This window comes from Macaca nemestrina, chromosome 4, assembly GCF_043159975.1.
Source record: "Macaca nemestrina isolate mMacNem1 chromosome 4, mMacNem.hap1, whole genome shotgun sequence".
NCBI lineage: Eukaryota > Metazoa > Chordata > Mammalia > Primates > Cercopithecidae > Macaca > Macaca nemestrina.
In genome coordinates, this window is record NC_092128.1 from 87,095,067 (window position 1) to 87,114,469 (window position 19,403).

The 19,403-nt window shown below is 35.7% G+C and overlaps 1 protein-coding gene across 6 annotated transcripts in view; it reads right to left on the reverse strand.

Annotated features, from left to right (window-relative positions):
- CRPPA (CDP-L-ribitol pyrophosphorylase A) overlaps positions 1–19,403 on the reverse strand; it is a 333,853-nt gene that overhangs the window by 242,402 nt on the left and 72,048 nt on the right. The gene's annotated exons all lie outside the window — the stretch shown is intronic.

A 19,403-nucleotide genomic window follows, 5' to 3' on the forward strand; every position in this document is an offset into this window, starting at 1 on the left:
AGTAACACAGGAAACAATTTTATCAGTAACTCTATAACTGCCTTTTTAGACATTTCTATTGACCTTCATATCAAACTATTAAAAACTAAGAATCTCCTAAAATGTTTTAGTCTATAATTATAACTTTTGATAAACTCATCAAGAGTTAGACAATAAAAGGAGAAATTAAAATACTTCCCTAACACACAAATTATTAACCTTATATGACAACATTGAATAGATATATCACATGTAATGTACCTAACCCCAATGTAAATAACTTAGGAAAAAAAATTAAAATTATCACGATTCAACCCCAAAGGAAAGGTGTGGTTTATATTCATGCAAGGAGAACTGTTACAACGCTGTTGGCCATAATCTTACTAACAGGTTATAAGAATCTGAAATAAGTCCAAGAAATATAGGGAAGGGAGGGCCCAGATCCAGAAATTGTTTTATTAGCAACAGGACTGGCTACATCATTACTGAAGTTGGATGATGCAGCAGAAAGAGTAAGTCTGTTGGTGAGTTGGAGGAATCAATCAGATTTAAGTTACCCATAGGATAACCACAAAAAGTATTCATAGGCAGTTAAAAATATATGCCTAGTATGTATTGGAGAAACATGAAAAAGACTAATTGGAAAACTGAGGAACATCTATCCTTTTCCAAAGCAAATATTTATGGAAAATTTGCCAGGCAATATACTAAGTCTTGAGAAAGATGGTGAAGCTTAGGAAAAACCATACAAGCAAATGAAATAAAAGACACTGTAAAAGAAAAAACAAAGCATTGCTGGCCAATGGAAGAAACTAAAAGAGACAAAAACATTCTGCTCTGGAGCCAGAAAGAGCCTAGTGCCCCGATGACACCTCAATTTTGGACTTTTAGCCTCCAAAAAGTGAGATAATACATTCCTGATTTTAAGTCACTCAATTATGAAATATTTTTACAATAGCCCTAGGAAACTAATATATTACCCCTGAAAAATGAACACAAAATACCAAAACCTAGTATATGAGATATTGGCTTTGGAAGTTGGCACCAGGGGCAAAGAAACAAAAGTGGGAGGGAAACCCTTGTTATGTAGTGGCCTGTGACTTAGAAGATAATTTAATCAATGTACTAACTTGGGCAAGATAGCTTTCAGAAAGAAGGCTGAAAGCATCAACTGGCATCTTTAAGGTGAATATGTTAAGGTACCACACAAATGAGAAGGCCTAAGAACTGGCTAGTTCGTAAACAAATTTAAAAGGAATTTGAGCCCAGAACGTGACAGCCTAGAAAAACAGAACTCTAATCTCCCATCTCCCCCAAAAACAATTCTCAAAAGAAGAAAATCCTGAGGGTGTAGATGAAATCCAGGGCCCTGGAGGCCAATTCTAGGAAGCAGAGAATTGCGACTTAACTAAGGAATAGTCACTACTCTCAGGGTAAGGAAACCTGACAGCACTTGTTGAGCAGGATTTCAAAATGTCTACAGACTAGTGATTGGTATTTGCTTCCTCTTCTTATCCCAGGGAGGTAAGGGAGTATTTAGTGAATGTGAGGGGGAGTAATTAATGTGATTATTCCATATAAGTTCCACAACTATATATTAGGTATACAGTGAACAATGTATCAGTCCGTTCCCATGCTGCTATGAAGAAATACCCGAGACTTGGTAATTTACAAAGAAAAGACATTTAATTGACTCACAGTTCCACATCGCTGGGGAGGCCTCAGGAAACTTACAATTATGGCAGAAGGCACCTCTTCACAGAGTGGCAGGAGAGAAAATGAGAGCAAGCTGGGGAAATGCCAGACGCTTATAAAACCATCATATCTCATGAGACTCACTCACTATCATGAGAACAGCACGGGGGAACTGACCCTGTGATCTGATTACTTCCACCTGGTACCAACCTTGACACATGGAGATTACGGAGATTACAACTCAAGATGAGCTTTTTGGGTGGGGACACAGCCAAACCATATGAAACAGAAAACTTCATTTTTAATTCACAAGTCTCCAGATAAAGAGCCGCTGAGCATGATGGTGGGACTAGATGAGAATTTAAGAGGTCCTGGGATATTATTCAGCATATTTAATGTCAAAAGGATATGACCTAACTCTAAACACTTGCCCATATCTATGCCCTTTGCCATGTAATTTTACATTTTTCCCTACTAAGGGGTAAAATATATTTCCCCACCCCTTGATTTTAAGTTTGGTCATATGATTGGCCTTAGTCAATAGAATGAGGCAGAAGTGACAGTATACCAGTTGCAAATCTAGGCTCTAAGAGGCCTTGTATGTTTCTACTCTTGTACCTCTGCCATCTACATGAGAAGAACATGGTTGGATAATCTGCTGGTCAAAGAAGGATGAAAACAAACCATAGCAGAGGCATCCTGCCAAGTCCATTCATCAAGTTCACTCCAAATCAGCAGAACCTCAGTTAATCCACAGAGGCATGAACATAATTTGTCAGTCAGCTCCTATCTTTTTGTGTATTTTATTACATACCATTTGTGTAACAAGAGCAAACTGCTATAGTTGCTTAAGAAGTTGTTTCAGATTAGCCAAAAATGAGAAAATAAAATGAACAATTCATAGTACATTAATGCAATCAACAAAAGTAAAAAGCTACAGAATAAATACAATAGAAATGAATATCAAACATTGTGCAAAAAAAAAGCACATCACACAAATATATTACCAGCATTATTCTATTCATAAATACATTCAAAACTAGGCAGCTTTGAAAACACCTACACATGTGGTAAAACTGTAGAGGAAAGCAAGGAAATTAACAGAAAATTAAGGACAGCAAATAGGAAGGAAGGGAACACAATCAGTAACATGGATGCAAATAGGAGGAAGCAGAGAAGATGTCCATGCACTGGCAATGTTCTATCTTGTGAGCTGGATCATGACCACAAAGTGAAACACCTCTTATTTGTCTTTAGATCAGTTGACCAAGCGGATAGGATACATACTAAAAAATGTGTTATCGCACACATACACACAAAAGCCTTCCTGAGGGGGAATGGACTAAGGCCTTCATGTCCCTCCTTCACTGGCAGAGAGCTAAGATGTGGTCCCCTATTCAAAATGTACTCCATATCACAGACAGCTGCAGACTGGTGAGCCATTATTTAAAGGTTATAGGTCGGGATTGTCTGATGACACTAGAAAACAAACCTCCTCAGCATCAAGAAGTTGAGATCATTTGTTTTCAACAGCTACAAAAAATGGGTAAACACATAGCCTAATAGACCAGTTTCCTGTTTCTCTAAACATTCTGTTAATTCTAACATAGGCCAGCTGAGAAGGCTATTGGCAAACACCAACTCCTCTGGTCCCTCACACCTGACTTTGGGCACTGGTCTTTGATGCAGTTAGACCTCGGCAACAAGACACTGCATTCAAATAACTACCTTGGCTCTTGCCACCTTGAAGGCACCTCTAGCACAGATGGAGGGAAATAAATTGTGCATTACTATCAACAAGGCCTAGAACTACACTCTTTACATCACTAACTTCATTATCTGCTCATGACAAAACAACATAACTATAAAAGGCACTGATAATAATGAGATGAAATCAGAATTATCTCAATAGTGACAGTACCCAAAACATGGAGTTTGCCATCTTTGACTAAATTTATCCACTTTTGCTCCCATACTTGGAACATCAAATGAGATAATGTACTTGTGATGTTTTACAGTTGACTATACTACAGATATTGAGTACTCGCCCTGTCCTCATCCTTTTTTAAGGAAATGTCTAGACCACAATTCCTGCTAAGGATGGTGCAGCCTTATTTCTTGTCATTCCCTGCCTCCCACTCACCTCCACTTCTACTAATTCATCTACTAATGTAGACCTATTCTGAAAGCAGCAAACTTTTTGCTTTTGCTGAATTCATAAACACATTTCAAACCAAGCACTGACCCATCAGATAATCAGTGACTTATAATCTGGAAGAATTGGTTGACAAAGATGAGTAAATCATGTTCCATCTGCAAGAAATTTGAACTACAACATGAAGAATTCACAAGTTGAGAAAGGAAGTCAAACCTTAAATGCTATGTACCCCTTCTTTGAGCTGGAGAAGGATGGAAACTAAAGCAGAAATTACAAGGAAACAAATTGTAGATTAGGTAGATTAAGCAGATGGGAAAATTAACAATACATTTATCACAAGGAAGGAAAAAGCCTAGAAATAACTCAGGTCTCAGCAACTTGCCAGTTGCCAATTATATTTTTCCAATAACATGTCTTTCTTGAAAATGGAGTCTCTTTTCCTCGCAAACACAAGAGCTAGTCAGGAGGATTCCATGGATATTGGACTGTTTCAGGGACAATAAGAACTATCAGAGGCAATCATCTCAAAACACTCCTGAAAGAGTGATGACTATATAACTTTGACAGCATCACTGACAACCATTTGTAAATGTGCCAAAGTACCAAAAAACCTTTTCCAAGGCAAAACAAGGAATTATTAGAATGAAATTTGTGAGTATACTATTTAGGTATTCCATTCACCGAACATTTGAAATCACCATAATAGCTCATCTGTTTGAACAGTGATGGAATATTCTGATATGCATAATGGTCTTAAGATACCCTATGAAACAAAGGATTTGATTTTTAACATTAAAGTGCACCAATACAATGGAATCCAACTACCATACAGCTAACATCAACAAGAATGATATTCATTCATTTTAGAATAGTATCTTGGTTACATGTAGTAAAATTGGCAACACAATAAAGATAATCTATCCAAGAACTACTGTTAAAAACAACCATCATGCATACAAATCATGGTCTAGTAATACTCTTTATAAAAAAAGATTAGAATGTTTTAACATAAGAAAATATGCTTTAAGTAAGAAAATCTAAAAAAAAAAAAAAAAAAAAAAAAAGCTCAGTGACAGTACTAAGGCTGAAACATTGAACTCCTATCTACCTCCAACTCCAAGTCCTCTGAAAGCTGTATACCCTCCCTAGGTAATAAATATTTCCTCAGTGTTGACATTTATTCCTTGGTATTTAATGTAAGCAAAAGCATAGTCTCTCCCAAAGGATTATCATGATATTAAACAGACCATCTAACAGACACTAGCCTAGATCAAGTACAAAGACATGGGAAAAAATAAAACCCAGCTTGCTGATTAGCTTTCACTGTGATGATATCAAGGTTAGGAAACATATGTAGATATTGAAGGAGGAAATCCCTCTTAAAGTAAATGTCATGGAATAAGATAGATCATCTTTCCTACAAAGTCAATCAAAGAGTTCTGTTCCTCTACAGAATCCTCCTGTGAGGAGAGGATTTAATAACCATCAAGTTCATTGCGAGCTAAAATTATCTTAATTTTTAGGCACTGGGACCACAACAAAAACTGAAGCAATGTTCATGGAAAAAAGTGATTAAGTAGATGTTAAAAACTTTTTTAAAATTCTGTGTATATTATATTCTGAAGTTAAAGAGATTCAGTACCTACCTACTAGTTCTTGCCAAATCCTATCGCATTTGTTAAGTAGTTGTGTGATTCTCTTTTTTGCCAATAAGTATAATGCTTGTGAAAAAAAGATCTCAGGATGATTACACTAGAGACTAAATGTTCTCTCTTCATCATTCAAATGTATACCAAAAAGGTATAACAAACCTCCTTTCTGATATAATTCCAAATTGGACCAATTTGGGAGCAATTTTGTCAAGAGCCTAACTACTACCGAATCACAAAAATGCTGCTTTATATTTTCACTAGCCAGTACTCCTCTTCTGGCTATCCTGGTGCAATGTATAAGAAAAAAAGTAGAAGATTGGGTCTTACCATCTTTCATGTTAGAACAGTGAAAATTCATGCCTGGAGTAAGACGTTCTAGCTCATTTTTGCCACAATTTAATTTTTTGTTCTATTTTTCCCCAGGAGAGTAAAAATATTTCATAGGATCTTTACCATCACCTACCTCAAACAAACAGCAGTTCTTTTGCTTTCCCTTTTCTTAAGAATGGAGATATCTTCAACTCACTCCAGGTAAAACTGATTATCTTCAAGTAGAATTCAACCTTAAAAAAAGCTAAGGAACATGGCTGGCCCTCACCCTTTGTTCAAGATGCATCCTGTGCAGACAGGTAAAGAGTAACTCCAAGACCACAACTGTCAAGGAGATACACATGCTCTTCCCAGGGAAAGATAGTCCTACATTCATACGTTCAATTTATTTAAAATGTTCAAGTTAACTGTGGCTTTTATCTTAAAATTGATGCTTATTAAGAAAACCTATCAATATAGGCAGTGAAGGGGGAAGGAGCTCCTTGGTTTAGTAATAAAGGGGCAGCATGCAACACATACTCCTTCTGCTTGCTTTGCATGATGGTGGAAATGCACATCTGATCTAGGTGTGTCCTCAACACCAACTTGCTACAAAAAGCTAGATCACAGTCACCACCACATATTGTCTTTGCCCAAGGCTAAGACAAACCCTCCATAATTTTACTTCCTCACTTCTCCATGAAATGCAGTTGAGATTTCCTGTTTTTGTTTCTCCTTTCATCATATTTAATGTTTTTAAAATCTACATATGTATTTCACTTTATACTAGGTGACATTAATGAACCACATGTCCATTTATTATGTAATCTTTAGGGAGATAACATCTTCTGATTTGTCCAGGATACTAAAGTCTTTTTATTTTCATGGTTTCTCCTCCTGTAGTTTGTTGTTTTATTTTTTTATTTTATTCAGTCTTCTGAGAAAGTCGAGAATCTTGCCTTCATGCCCAAATGATTTATATACCTGGATGTTTCATTATGCAAAAATGCTAATAACTAAGCACATAATCTAAGTAGTTAACTACATTCAAAAACTACCAGTCTTGCTTTCAATTTTCTGTATGTGAAAAGCACTATATAAGCACTAAAATTATATTAAATCATAATATTGTTAGAAAAAAATAAGTGGTTGCTTTCTTTAAAATAACCACAGATAAATAGCACTCTAGCTCCAGGTTTTGGGGGGATTTTGTTTTGTTTTGTTTTGTTTTGTTTTTCTGAGACAGAGTCTCACTCTGTCACCCAGGCTGGAGTGCAGTAGTGTGATCTCAGCTCACTGCAACCTCCACCTCCCAGGTGCAAGCGATTCTCCTGCCTCAGCCTCCCGAGTAGCTGGGATTACAGGCACATGCCACCACGTTCGGTTAATTTTTGCATTTTTAGTAGAGACGGGGTTTCACCATGTTGGCCAGGCCGGTCTAGAACTCCTGACCTCAAGTGATCCACCCGCCTCAGCCTCCCAAAGTGCTGGGATTAAGCGTGAGCCACCCCACCCGGCCTCCAGTTTTCATAATGGAATACTTACTACTGCACTGTGAGAGAGAATATATGGCAATTTGGGTTTTTTTTTAACATGATAGCCTGCCAACTATCAAATAACAGCACACAGTTGGGCCACAGGAGGAAACATGGACCCTTTGAAAATTGCTTTCTTGACTGTACATAACACCTGGACTTAAATCATTAAGACAAGTAACACTACAACTCCACAATGGCAAAATTCATAAAATTAGAAATCTTACCAGAAACCTTATTATTCACAAAAGTCCTTAAGGTACAGCATTAAAATGAAATAAAACTTGGGGATTTTTCCATAGGCAATTTTAGTTACTGATTATATCTAAGAGGCAAGTCGGGCTCGTTCAAGACCCCACACTTAAATTAATTTGGTGGTGGCAATAGGAGCTACTAAGATAATGAGTTTTTTCCTTTACAGATGACTTCATTGCTAGCATTTCTACCTGTGCCTGACAAATGGAAGTTACAAATGAAAGGTTGCCCCTTGAAGAAACAGCACATTCAAGTTACATTCCAGAAATATCAAAATAGATTCTTACTAAAATTTCATGTAAAGCCCTGGGCAGGCCCTGGAAGCTACAAAATATATTCCCCTCTAGATTATCTGGTAATGTATTATCTGCAGGAATTTTTCATCTGAAACTGGCTTTCAGAATACAATCAGGCCTTTGGTTATCCAAAGAGTGTGCATACTCACTAAATATTTGACTAAAAAACACAATTAGGAGACATATTTAAGTCAATCTGATGGTTTTAAACTACACATATGAAAAATAGACTCTTTACAAGTATTGTATCAGACCCCGCCTAATCTTTGCCTCTCATCAGTAAATTGCAGTTATAATACAAACATGTAAACAATCCTCCACACACATACACAAAAAGCTGAGGATTCCGTGGTCAGAGTAGGCCTTAAATTATATATAAGAAATCTTTGATTAATAACAAAAGGCCCAAATAAAATGTAGTTCTCTTTTGGCTACAATCACAAAAGACGTAAAAAGGAAAAGTATAGAGGAATCATGATGTTGGTTACAACTAAAAAGAATACTACCTGAAGCCTGTGTGATTTTCAGATCCAATTAGGCCACATAATATTGATTGTTACAGACATTTTCAATAATCTTTCCTGAATTTATCTCAAAAGATAAATCTAAGTAACTGAGAATCGGGAGCTGAAAATTATAGTATATCATTTCCATCTAGCTTGCTTTCTTGTAAGTGATAAATTCTCTGGAACTAACTTTGAAGATCACAATGAAATCTATTCATTCATTACATAGCACACACGTTAAGAACTACCATGTGTTAGAGACTGTGCAAAACAATTAGAACCAATTCATTGTATTCTTAAAGTTCTAAGACACATACAGAATTTACATTTTATAAGCTTATGAATACTTCATTATTATCCAAACTGTATGACACAGCTTAGCAGAAATGAGTGGATTCCATTCTCCAGAGGAGTATTTAAAATAAGATTGTCAATACATACAGTTTTTGTTTCTATACATAAGGAGGTTGGAAGTCTCGCAACTTCATCCTAACATGCTGAACTGCTGAAATATGAACCACTCCCTTTTATATCCATAAGAGAAGTGAGGTCATAGGTCAAGCTGCTGTCCCCAGAATCATAGACAAAAACAGGCAGATTCAGACAATCACAACATATGGAAGCAGAAACCACTGGAGGAACAAGTGTCTGCATAGGGAAAGCTCAAATGTAATTGATGAATTCCTAGAGACCCACTGTGGACAAGTCTGAAAGTTAAAAACTCCAGGAAAACCCAGTCACAGAGGAGGGCTCCCATGCTTCTGTGAGTTTTACCTCCAGGAGCTTGATCAGATTCTCATACTACTAATATGGGAGAAAAATTTCCTCCTGCTTCCAAGCAGGGAGAAGGAAAAACAAATTTTTTTTTTAAATACTCCAGAGGCTGCTCTTCTTAGCAAGGTCTACCCTGAGGAGACGCTAGTGAGCCACAGCCTAAAGTGCCAAAGGTTTTATCAGAGCATAATGAACCTTTGGGAAAGAAAATACCCAACTCCAACCACCCAGTCCTCCATGTGGGAGAAGGGACATACTCACATACCCAACTCCAGCACACTCTAGCTACCCTGTCCCACTTAAGGTTGAAGGAAAAATTAAGAAACATGTGTTTTACAAGGTATAGGATCACTAATAGACTGTGATCTAATCACAGGACTATGGAATGCTTTCCCACCCCCACACCTTGTCACATTACTAAGGGTATATGTACCGCAGATCCTTCTATGCAATACATTATATCTGTCTGTTAATAAAAAATTACAAGGCATAGTAAAAGGCCAAAAAACACAGAAACCAGCTTAAATAGAAGGAAGAAGATCAGAATCACACAGCAAGAATGTAGAAATTATCAAATATTAATAGAACATTTAAAACTATGATCAACTACATACAAATATTAATAGAACATTTAAAACTATGATCAACTACAACTACATACAAGGATTCCAGTAGTTAGATGTATGCAAGGAGATGGGAAATTTAAGTAGGTAGGTGGAAATCTTAAGAAGGAATTGAAAAGAAATGCTGGAGATCAAAAACACTAAGAGAAATGAAGAATGCCTTTGATAGGCTCATTAGTAGACTGAAAATGGCTGAGGAAGAATCTCTGAGCTTGACGATATCTTAATAGAAACTGCTGAAAGTGAAAAGTAAAGATAATGAAGACTAAAAAAAACAGAATATAATAATTAAGAGCTATAAAAGGTGTAACATACAAGTATAATGGGAATACCTGAAAAAGAAAAAAATTAACAGAAGAAATATTTGAGACAACAATGACTGATAATTTCTCCAAATTAATGTAAGATAGCAAACCACAGATCCCAGCTCAGTGAACAACAAGCAAGGTAAGTGCCAAACAACTCTACCTAGGCATATTATACTCAAACTACAGAAAATCAAAAATAAAGAAAACAATTCAGAAAGAAGCCAGAGGAATGAACACCTTAGCTATAGAAGGGCAAAGATAATTACATCTGTCTTCTCACAAACCATGCAAAAGAAGGATTGTTGAGTAATATTTTTTTGGTGGGAGGGGACAAAGACCCACCAGGAATTCTATCCTCTGAAACTACACTTCAAAAGGAAAGGAGGAATAAACATCTTCTCAGACAAAAATTGTGGAAAATTGTTGCCAATAAACCTGCTTTGCTAGCAATGTTAAAAGGAGCTATTTAGAGGGGAATGATACAGGTCAGAGACTCAGATCTACATAAAGAAGAGCTTCAGAGAAAAAAAAGGTAAAAATTCATTTTTATTATTCTTAATTGGTATAAGAAAGTTTGTTCAAAATAACAGCAAAATGTATTTCTTCTTAAATGTGTACATATACATGCTTATCTATGCTTATGTATAAGTGAAATTAACGACAGCAATGTTACAAGGGATGCAGGGAATGATAAAGACTATTTTGTTATAAAGTACTCACATTACTATAGTGTTATTTGAAAACAGAATTAGTTGTAAATGTGTACTAGAAACTATGGCAAAAATGAAAAGAATTTAATGGGGAAAAAGCTATTACTGAGAGAGAAAGAAGAAAACACAAGTCACAAAATGTTCAATTAAACTAAAAAACAAGGCAGAAAAACACTGGAAAACAAAAATAGCAAGGACAACATATACAAAATAGTTTAAAAATGTAGTCAATATTAACCCAACTATATCAATAATCACATTAAATTTCAATGATCTAAATATACCAATTAAGAGAAAAATTGTCAGACCAAAGTACAAAACCTCTTATCTACAAAAAACTCACTTTAAATATAAAGACACATAGATGAAAGTAAATGAATGGAAAAAAAAAACACGCTAACACTAATCAAATGACAGTGGGTGTAGCTAATTTCACACATAGCCAAATTCAGCACGATAAGAATTATCAGGGATAAAGATTATAAGATCACAAAGGGGTCAATACTCTTAAGAAGGCTAATAATCTTGAATGTGTCTGGACCTAACAAGAGAGGGTGAAAACAGGCTAAAACTGATAGACCTGCAAAAAGAACTAGATGAATACACTGTAATTGGAGACCTCAAAACCTTTCTATCAGAAATGGACATACTCAGTGCAAATACACACAAAACAAAAGCAATAAAGACATAGTTGACCTCAACAGCACCATTCAACAGAATAGAATTGATACCTATTGACTACTTCATCCAATAACATCAGCACACATGTGCTTCTCAGACTCACATGAAGCATTCACCAAGGAAAACCACTTCTGAGGCCATTAAAAACCTGTTAACAAGTTTAAAAGAACAACTCAATAACAGAAAGATAGCTTAACATTCCTAAAACACGTGGACATTAAACACCTCTAAATAATACATGTGTAAAAGAAATGAATTTTTGAAATTCATGAAAATTAAAACAGAACTTAGCAAAGTTTCTGAATGCAGCAAAAGCAGTGCTTGGTAGGAAGTTTATAAAATTAAATGCATGTATTAGAAAAGAATAAATTATCTAAGCTTCCACCATGGGAAACCAAAAAGGGTCAATTAATTCAAATATAAGTAGAAGAAATCAATAAAATTAGAGCAAAAAATGGATGTAATGGATCTGTGACATCAGCAAGATGGCTGATTAGAATTTCTTTAGCTTCTCCCCCAATTTCACAAACAGAAATCCACATAGCAATTATCTGCAGACAAAAAATTACCATCCTGAATATCCCAGAACTTGGCAGTAAGGTTGAGACATTCCCTTGGACCACAGAAATGAGAAGCCACAATCAAACTGCTGTCTTTGACTATACTACCACTGCCCCAAGCCAGAATTCCCCGGGCACAATGGTTTCTATGACGTTTGGAAAAGTGAGTTAGAGGCGGACATCCACCTTCCTTATTATTCTAGTACTCTTCACAGGGCTCACTACTGTCTCGTCTAAAAAGAAACATTGGGAGTACCAATGTGGCTAGACCACTTGAAGTCAGTTAGAAACAAAAAAAATCAGGGTGAGGGCCACCAACTCATGGATCTTGGTGGTTGCTCTACATTCTGGCCGACAGTGGCAGCACACCAGATAAACTAGCCAACTGAAGTGCAGTCCATGGGTCTTCCCATCTGGAATCCTTAGGCAGTTTCCTGCATAGCCCAAGTGTCCTCATTCAGGTCAAGAAGCAACTACAGGTCAGTGATCACATGCACAGGGAGCACTTGGGCCCACCTAATCCTAGTAGTAGAGAAGTAATCAAACTAAGCCCTGGTGTTCTTGTTATATCTTCCAAGGTAGGAGGTACCAGCAGGTTAGGGAATACCCACGGAGGGAGCATCTGCTCCCACCTAACCCTAGCTGCAGAGCTGTTACTCCAAACTTCAGTGCTCTGCTTAATCTTAACCTAGAAAGCAAGCCAAACTTCACACATATCTATGAAGCATAGTCTCTGGTCCTGCCCATCCTATGTGGCAATCTCGTAAGACCTCACTCAGCCTTGAAGTCCTTCACACAACCCTGCCTAACTACGGATTCTGAACAGTACTGCTCAGAAAAAGACGACAATATGCACAACTCTGCCAAATCACAGATGATTGCAGAGCCCAGCTGACAGCATCAACTGATGACAAAGTTGAGCCAGTGATTTTACCAGAGCACAGCAATACTACTCAACATCAGAACACAGGAAGCAACCAAGCCCAATTAGAGAAGCTGACACCAAGCTCAGTCTCTCTGGTGTTGTCATCAGTGGTCCCATCCAAATTCCTAGACTAAATACTAAAGGTCTATTACAAAAGGACATTTGAAATAAATGGCTATCTCCTCAAACACAGGCATCAATGTAAAGGCATGAGAATTATGAAAAATCAGGGAAATATCACACCATCAAAATACACTAATAAAGCTTCAGTAATGGACCCCAGAGAAATAGAGATGTATGAAATGACTCAAAAAGAACTCAGAATAATCCTCTTAAAGAAGTTCAAGCCAAGTGAAGTGGCTCACACATGTAACCCCAGCAATCTGGGAGGCTGAGGCAGGAGAACTGCTTGAGTGCAGGGGTTCAAGACCAGTCTGGCAACATAACGAGACCCATCTCTACAAAAAAAAAAAAAAAATAGGGAAAAAGAAAAAAAAATGAGTCAGGCGTAGTGGTATGCATTATGGTCCCAGCTACTCAGGAGGCTGAGGCAGGAGGATCACTTGACCCTGGGAGGTCGAGGCTGCAGTGAGCTGTATTTGTGCCACTGCATTCAAGCCTGAGTGACAAAGTGAAACTCCTTCCTCCACCCTCTGCAGACAGAGTTCAGGGAACTACAAGAAATACAGATAGAAAATTTACTAAAGTGTGGGAAACAATTCAGAACAAAATGAGAAGTCTGACCAAGAAATAGAAACAAACAAAATCCGAGATAAAGACTACAATAACTGAACTGAAAAATTTGTTAGAAAGCTTCAACAGCAGACATGATCAAGCAAAAGAACAGTGAACTCACAGAGAGGACATTTGAAATTGAGCAAAACAATAACAACAAAGAAAGAAAAGAATAAAGGTAGGCTAGGAGAATTATAGGACAGCATCAAGCAAACCAATCTTTGCATAATAGGAGTTCCTGAAAGAGGAAAGAAAAAGGTCTGGAAAGCATATTTAAAGAAACAATAGTTGAAAATTCCCAAATCTGGGGAAAGACAATAACCATATACAGGAAGCTCAGAGATTACCAATCGAACCCAAAGAGGGATTCACCAAGACACATCTTCATCAAATTATCAAAAACCAAAAGAAACAATATTCAAAGCAGTGCGCAGGTAAGAAATGTTATTCAAAGAAGCCCCAAGATGGCTTTCAGCAGATTTTTTAACAGAAACCCCTCAGGCCAGGATACAGTAGGATAATATATTCAAAGTGCTGAAGAAAAAATACTGTCAAACAAGAATACTTTGCATGGCAAAGTTCTCCTTCTGAACTGAAACATAATTAAAACTTCACCCACAAAAATAAAAGCTCAGAGAGTTTGTTGCTAAAAGGCCTGTTTCACAGAAATTGATAAAGGAAGTTTAAGTTGGAAAAAGGCTACTAATAACAAAAATCATGAATTAAAAATCTCAATGGTGTAGATAATACATAATTGCCTTAGAATTCTCTAATATTGTAAGGGTGATATATAAATCAAATTAATCCCCTTTAAAAGAGTTAAAAGACAAAACTATTAAACGCAACTGTAGCTGCAGTAAGTTGTTAAGAGATACGAATTATTTTTAAGTGTAAATTTTGACATCAAAATAATAGAAAGGGAGAGTGAACACAAGGAGTTTTTGTATGTGATTAAAGGCAAGTTGTCACCTTAAAGTAGGCCTAATATAAAAATATTTTATGTAAGCCTCATAACTACAAAGTAAAACCTATATTATAGCAGTATAAAATATAAAAAGAAAGTATCGAAGCATACCACCACAAAAAAAAACTCATGAAACCACAAAGGAAAAGAGCAAGAAAAAAGAAAGAAGGAACCTACAGAACAATCAGAAAACAAGTTACAAACTGGCAGTGGCAAATCCCTATCTGACAATAATTAGCTTGAATATAAATACAGTAAGTTCTCCAACTAAAAGGCAAAAGTGGTTGGAGTAAAAACTAAACAGGATCCAACCATATGCTGCCTAAATGAGATTCACTTTACTGTTAAGAACACAGACTGAAAATAAAAGGATGGAAAAAAGACATTCCACAGGAATAAAAACCAAAAAAGCGGGGTAGTGGGGTAGCTATACTTATAAAATAGATAAAGTCAAGACCTACAAAGAGACAAAGAAGGTCATTCTATATTAATATAGAGGTTAAAATAGCAAGACCACAAAAAATTTATATATATGCATTCAACCTTGGAGCACCTAAATACATACAGCAATTATGTAAAAATCTGAATGAAGAGAGAGACTGCAATACTGTAATAGTAGGAGAGCTCTATATCCCACTTTGAAATATGGACAGACCATTGAGAAAGAAAAAAGAAACATTGGACTTTAATTATACTTCAGATCAAATGGACATAACAGACATGTACAGAACATTCAGTCCAACAGCAGAATACATTTCTCTCAAGTGCGCAAGAACAATTCTCCAGCATAGATTACATGTTAGGCCACAAATCTTAAGTTTAAGAGGCTTGAAATCTTCTTAAGTATTTTTTCAGATCACAATACCATAAAACTAAAAGTCAGTAACAGTTGAAATCATGGAAAATCTAGATGCATGTGGAAATTAAGAAACATGTTCTGAACCAACAGGTAACAGAAGAAAATCAAGAAAACAAAATCAAGAAATACCTTAAGACTAATGAAAATGGGAACACAACATACCAAAACTTATAGGATGCAGCAGAGTCCTAAGTCGCAAATTTATAGCATTAAACATCTATATCAAGGTAGATCATAACCAAAATTTAGAAAAAGTAAGGAACATCCAGGCACAAGTAACTGAAATAGAGTCTAGAAAAACTATAGGAAAAAAAATTGACAACTGTTTTTTTGCAAATTAGAAAATTCCTTAGCTAGACTAGGAAAAACAAAGACTACTCAAATAAGATCAGAAATTAACAAGGGGACATTATAACTGATACGACCAAAATACAAAGGATCATAAAAGATTACTAAAAACAATTATACTCCAACAAATCAGATAACCTAGGAAAAAAGCATACATTCCCAAACACAGACAACCTACCAAACTGAATTTAAATAAACCAATAACAATTAAGGCCACTGCAATCAGTGATAAGTTTCCCCAAAAAAGCCCAGAACCAGATATCTTCACTGTTGAACTTCACCATACATTTAGAGGAAAACTAATACCAATTCTTCTCAAACTCACTCCGCCCATCCAAATCATTTTACAAAGCTAGGATTACCCTGATACCAAAGCCAGACAAGGACACTACAAGAAAACAAAGTTATAGGCTAATATTCCTAATGAACATAGATGCAAAAATTATCAAAATATTAGCAAACCAATTGGAAATGATAGTAAGAGTGCCAAAGAAAAAAATATTACTAAACCAAATTCAAAACACATTTTTTAAAAAGCATTCACAATGACCAAGTGAGATTTATCCCTGGGATGCAAGGATAGTTCAACATAGGCAAAACAATAAATGTAATATACTACATTAACAAAATGAAGGATAAAAGTCATATGATATTGATAGATGAAGAAAAAATATTTAACAAAATACACTTTCATGATTAAAAACTCAATGGTTTAGGTATATAGGGAATATATCTCAACACAATAAAGGCTATATATTACAAGCCAATGGCTAACAATCATTCTCAATGACAAAGAGTTGAAAGTGTTTCCTCTAAGACTAGGAATGAGACAAGAATATCCACTCTCATTGCTTTTTTTCAACATAGATTAACCTGGCTAAGAAAAAATAACCTGGCTAAGAAAAAAAAGAGGGTAAAAATTACTAATACCAAAATGGAAGAAAGGGCATAACTGCAGATTTCATTGACATTAAGATAATAAAGGAGTATTATAAACAACTCTAGGCCCACAAATTTGATAACCTATATCCTATATGAAGTGTACCAATTCCTGGAGAGGCATAATCTAAAATTCACAAGAATAGAAAATCTGAATAGATATAATGTCTATTAAGGAAATTAAATCAATTATCTTTCAAAGCAGAAAGCACCAGCCCCCAATGGGTTCACTCATGAATTCTAGCAAACTTTTAAGGAAGAAATTATACCAATTCTCTACAATCTTTTTCAGAATATCAAAGCAAAGAGAATACTTCCTAACTCATTCCATGAGGCCAGCTTTCCCCTAATTCCAAAAACATAAAAAGACATTATAAGAAAAAAAATAACTACAGACCAATAGCTCATGAATATATATTCAAAAATCCTCAACAGAATAATAGTAAATTAAACCTACTGTATAAGAAGAACTATACACCATGACCAAGGGGGATCTATCTCAGGTGTTTAAGGCTCATTCAGCATTCAAAAATCCATCAGTGTAACCCATAGTATCAATAGGCTGAAGGCGGAAAAAAAATCACACGATCATATCATTAGATAGAGAAAACATATTTGATAAAAATCCAACACCCACTTAGGATAACAAGTCCGCAAAGTAGGAATAAAGGAAACTTTTTCAATTTTGTAAAGAACATCTGGAAGAAATCTACAGCTGTCATCATTCTTAATGGTGAGAACTCAAAGCAGTCCTGCTAAGACCAGGAACAGGGCAAGGATTTCCCCTTTCACCATTCCTTTCCAACATCATACTGGAATTCTTAGCTAATGAAATAAGATAGGAAAAAGAAATAAGTATTCTGATTGGAAAGAAATAAAACTCATTTGCACTCATTTTCACAGGTGACATCATTGTCTATGCAGAAAATGTAAACGCATCAACAAAAAGAACTGGAGTAAGCTATTACGTCAAGGGACTGACAGTACCAGACTTCAACAGTTACTATAAAGTTGCAAAAATAATGAAATCAAGATAGTGTGGTATTGGTAAAAAAAAAAAAAAAAAAAAAAAATGGTCAAAGGAAAGGAACAGAGAGCCCAGAAATAGACCCACATTAATACAGTCAACTTTGGCAAAGGAACAAAAACAATACAATAAAGCAAAGAAAATCTTTTCAGCAAATTGTGCTGAAAGACTGGACATCCAGATGCAAAAAAAAAAAAAAGTCCAGAAAGACTTTACATCTTTTACCCACATTAACTCAAAACTGATCACAGACCTAAATGTAAAATACAAAACTATAAAACTCATAGAAGGTAACAAAGGAGAAAAACCAAGATGACCTTAGGGATGGCTATAACTTTAGGTAAAACCCCAAAGGAACAATAGGTACACTGTACTAAATAAAGATTAAGTTTCTGCTCTGTAGAAGACACCACAGAAAATATGAAAAGACAAGCCACAGACTGGGAGATCCTAAGCACAAAAGATATGTGGTAAAATACTTATCACAAAAACACAAAGAACTCTGAAAACTCGTCGATAAGAAAACAGCCCAAATAAAATAATGAGCCCAAGACCTTAAAAGACACCTCACCAAAGAGGAAGTACAAATGTTAAATAAGGATATAAAAATGATGCTCATAGGTCATTCAGGAAATCCAAGTAAAACAGTAAGATAATAGTTTACATAATACAAATGGCCAAAATCCACAACGTTAACTACCAAATGCTGGCAATAATGTGGAGGGGGGAAAAAAAAAAAAAAAAAAACCTCTCGTTGGCAAGAATCCAGAATAGTACATTCACTTTGGAAGACAGTTTTGCAATTCCTTGGGAAACTTGATAAACTCTTACAATACGATCCAGCAATCTTACTCCTTAATGTTTACCCAAGAGTTGAAAACTCAACAACCTGCACAGATATTTACAGCAGTTTTATTTATAATTTCTAAAGCTTGGAAGCAACCAAACGTTCTTCAGTAGGTGAATGAATATAGAAACAGTGGTACATCCAGACAATGGAATATCATTTACTTCTAAAAAGAAACTATGGAGCCATGCAAAAACATGGAGAAACCTTAAATGCATATTACTGAGTGAAAGCATCCAATCTGAAAAGGTTATATACTGTGTGATTCCAACTATAACATTCTGTAAAGGCAAGCTATGGAGAGAGTAAAATCATCAGAGGTTGTTAGATGTTGGGGGAGAGGGAAGGTAAATACAGCACAGAAAATTTTTAAGGCAGTGAAATATTCTATGTAATAGTATAATGGTAGATACATGTCATTATACATTAGTTCAAAGCCTTGAAACATAGAACACCAAGAGTGAACCCTAAACTATAAACACTAGGTGATAATGATAATAACGTATCAATGTAAGTTCAATGCTTTTAAAAAAAAAACAAAACAAAACAGGTACCACTCTGGCAGGGGATATTGATCATGGGAAAGGCTATGCACACCTAGAGGGAAAGGGGCTATAAAAGATCTCTCTGTACCTCCTCCATCTTGCTGTAAAATTGCTCTAAAACAAAGCTTTTAAAAAATAAACAATATTGACTTTTAATTGCCACTACTTCTTGC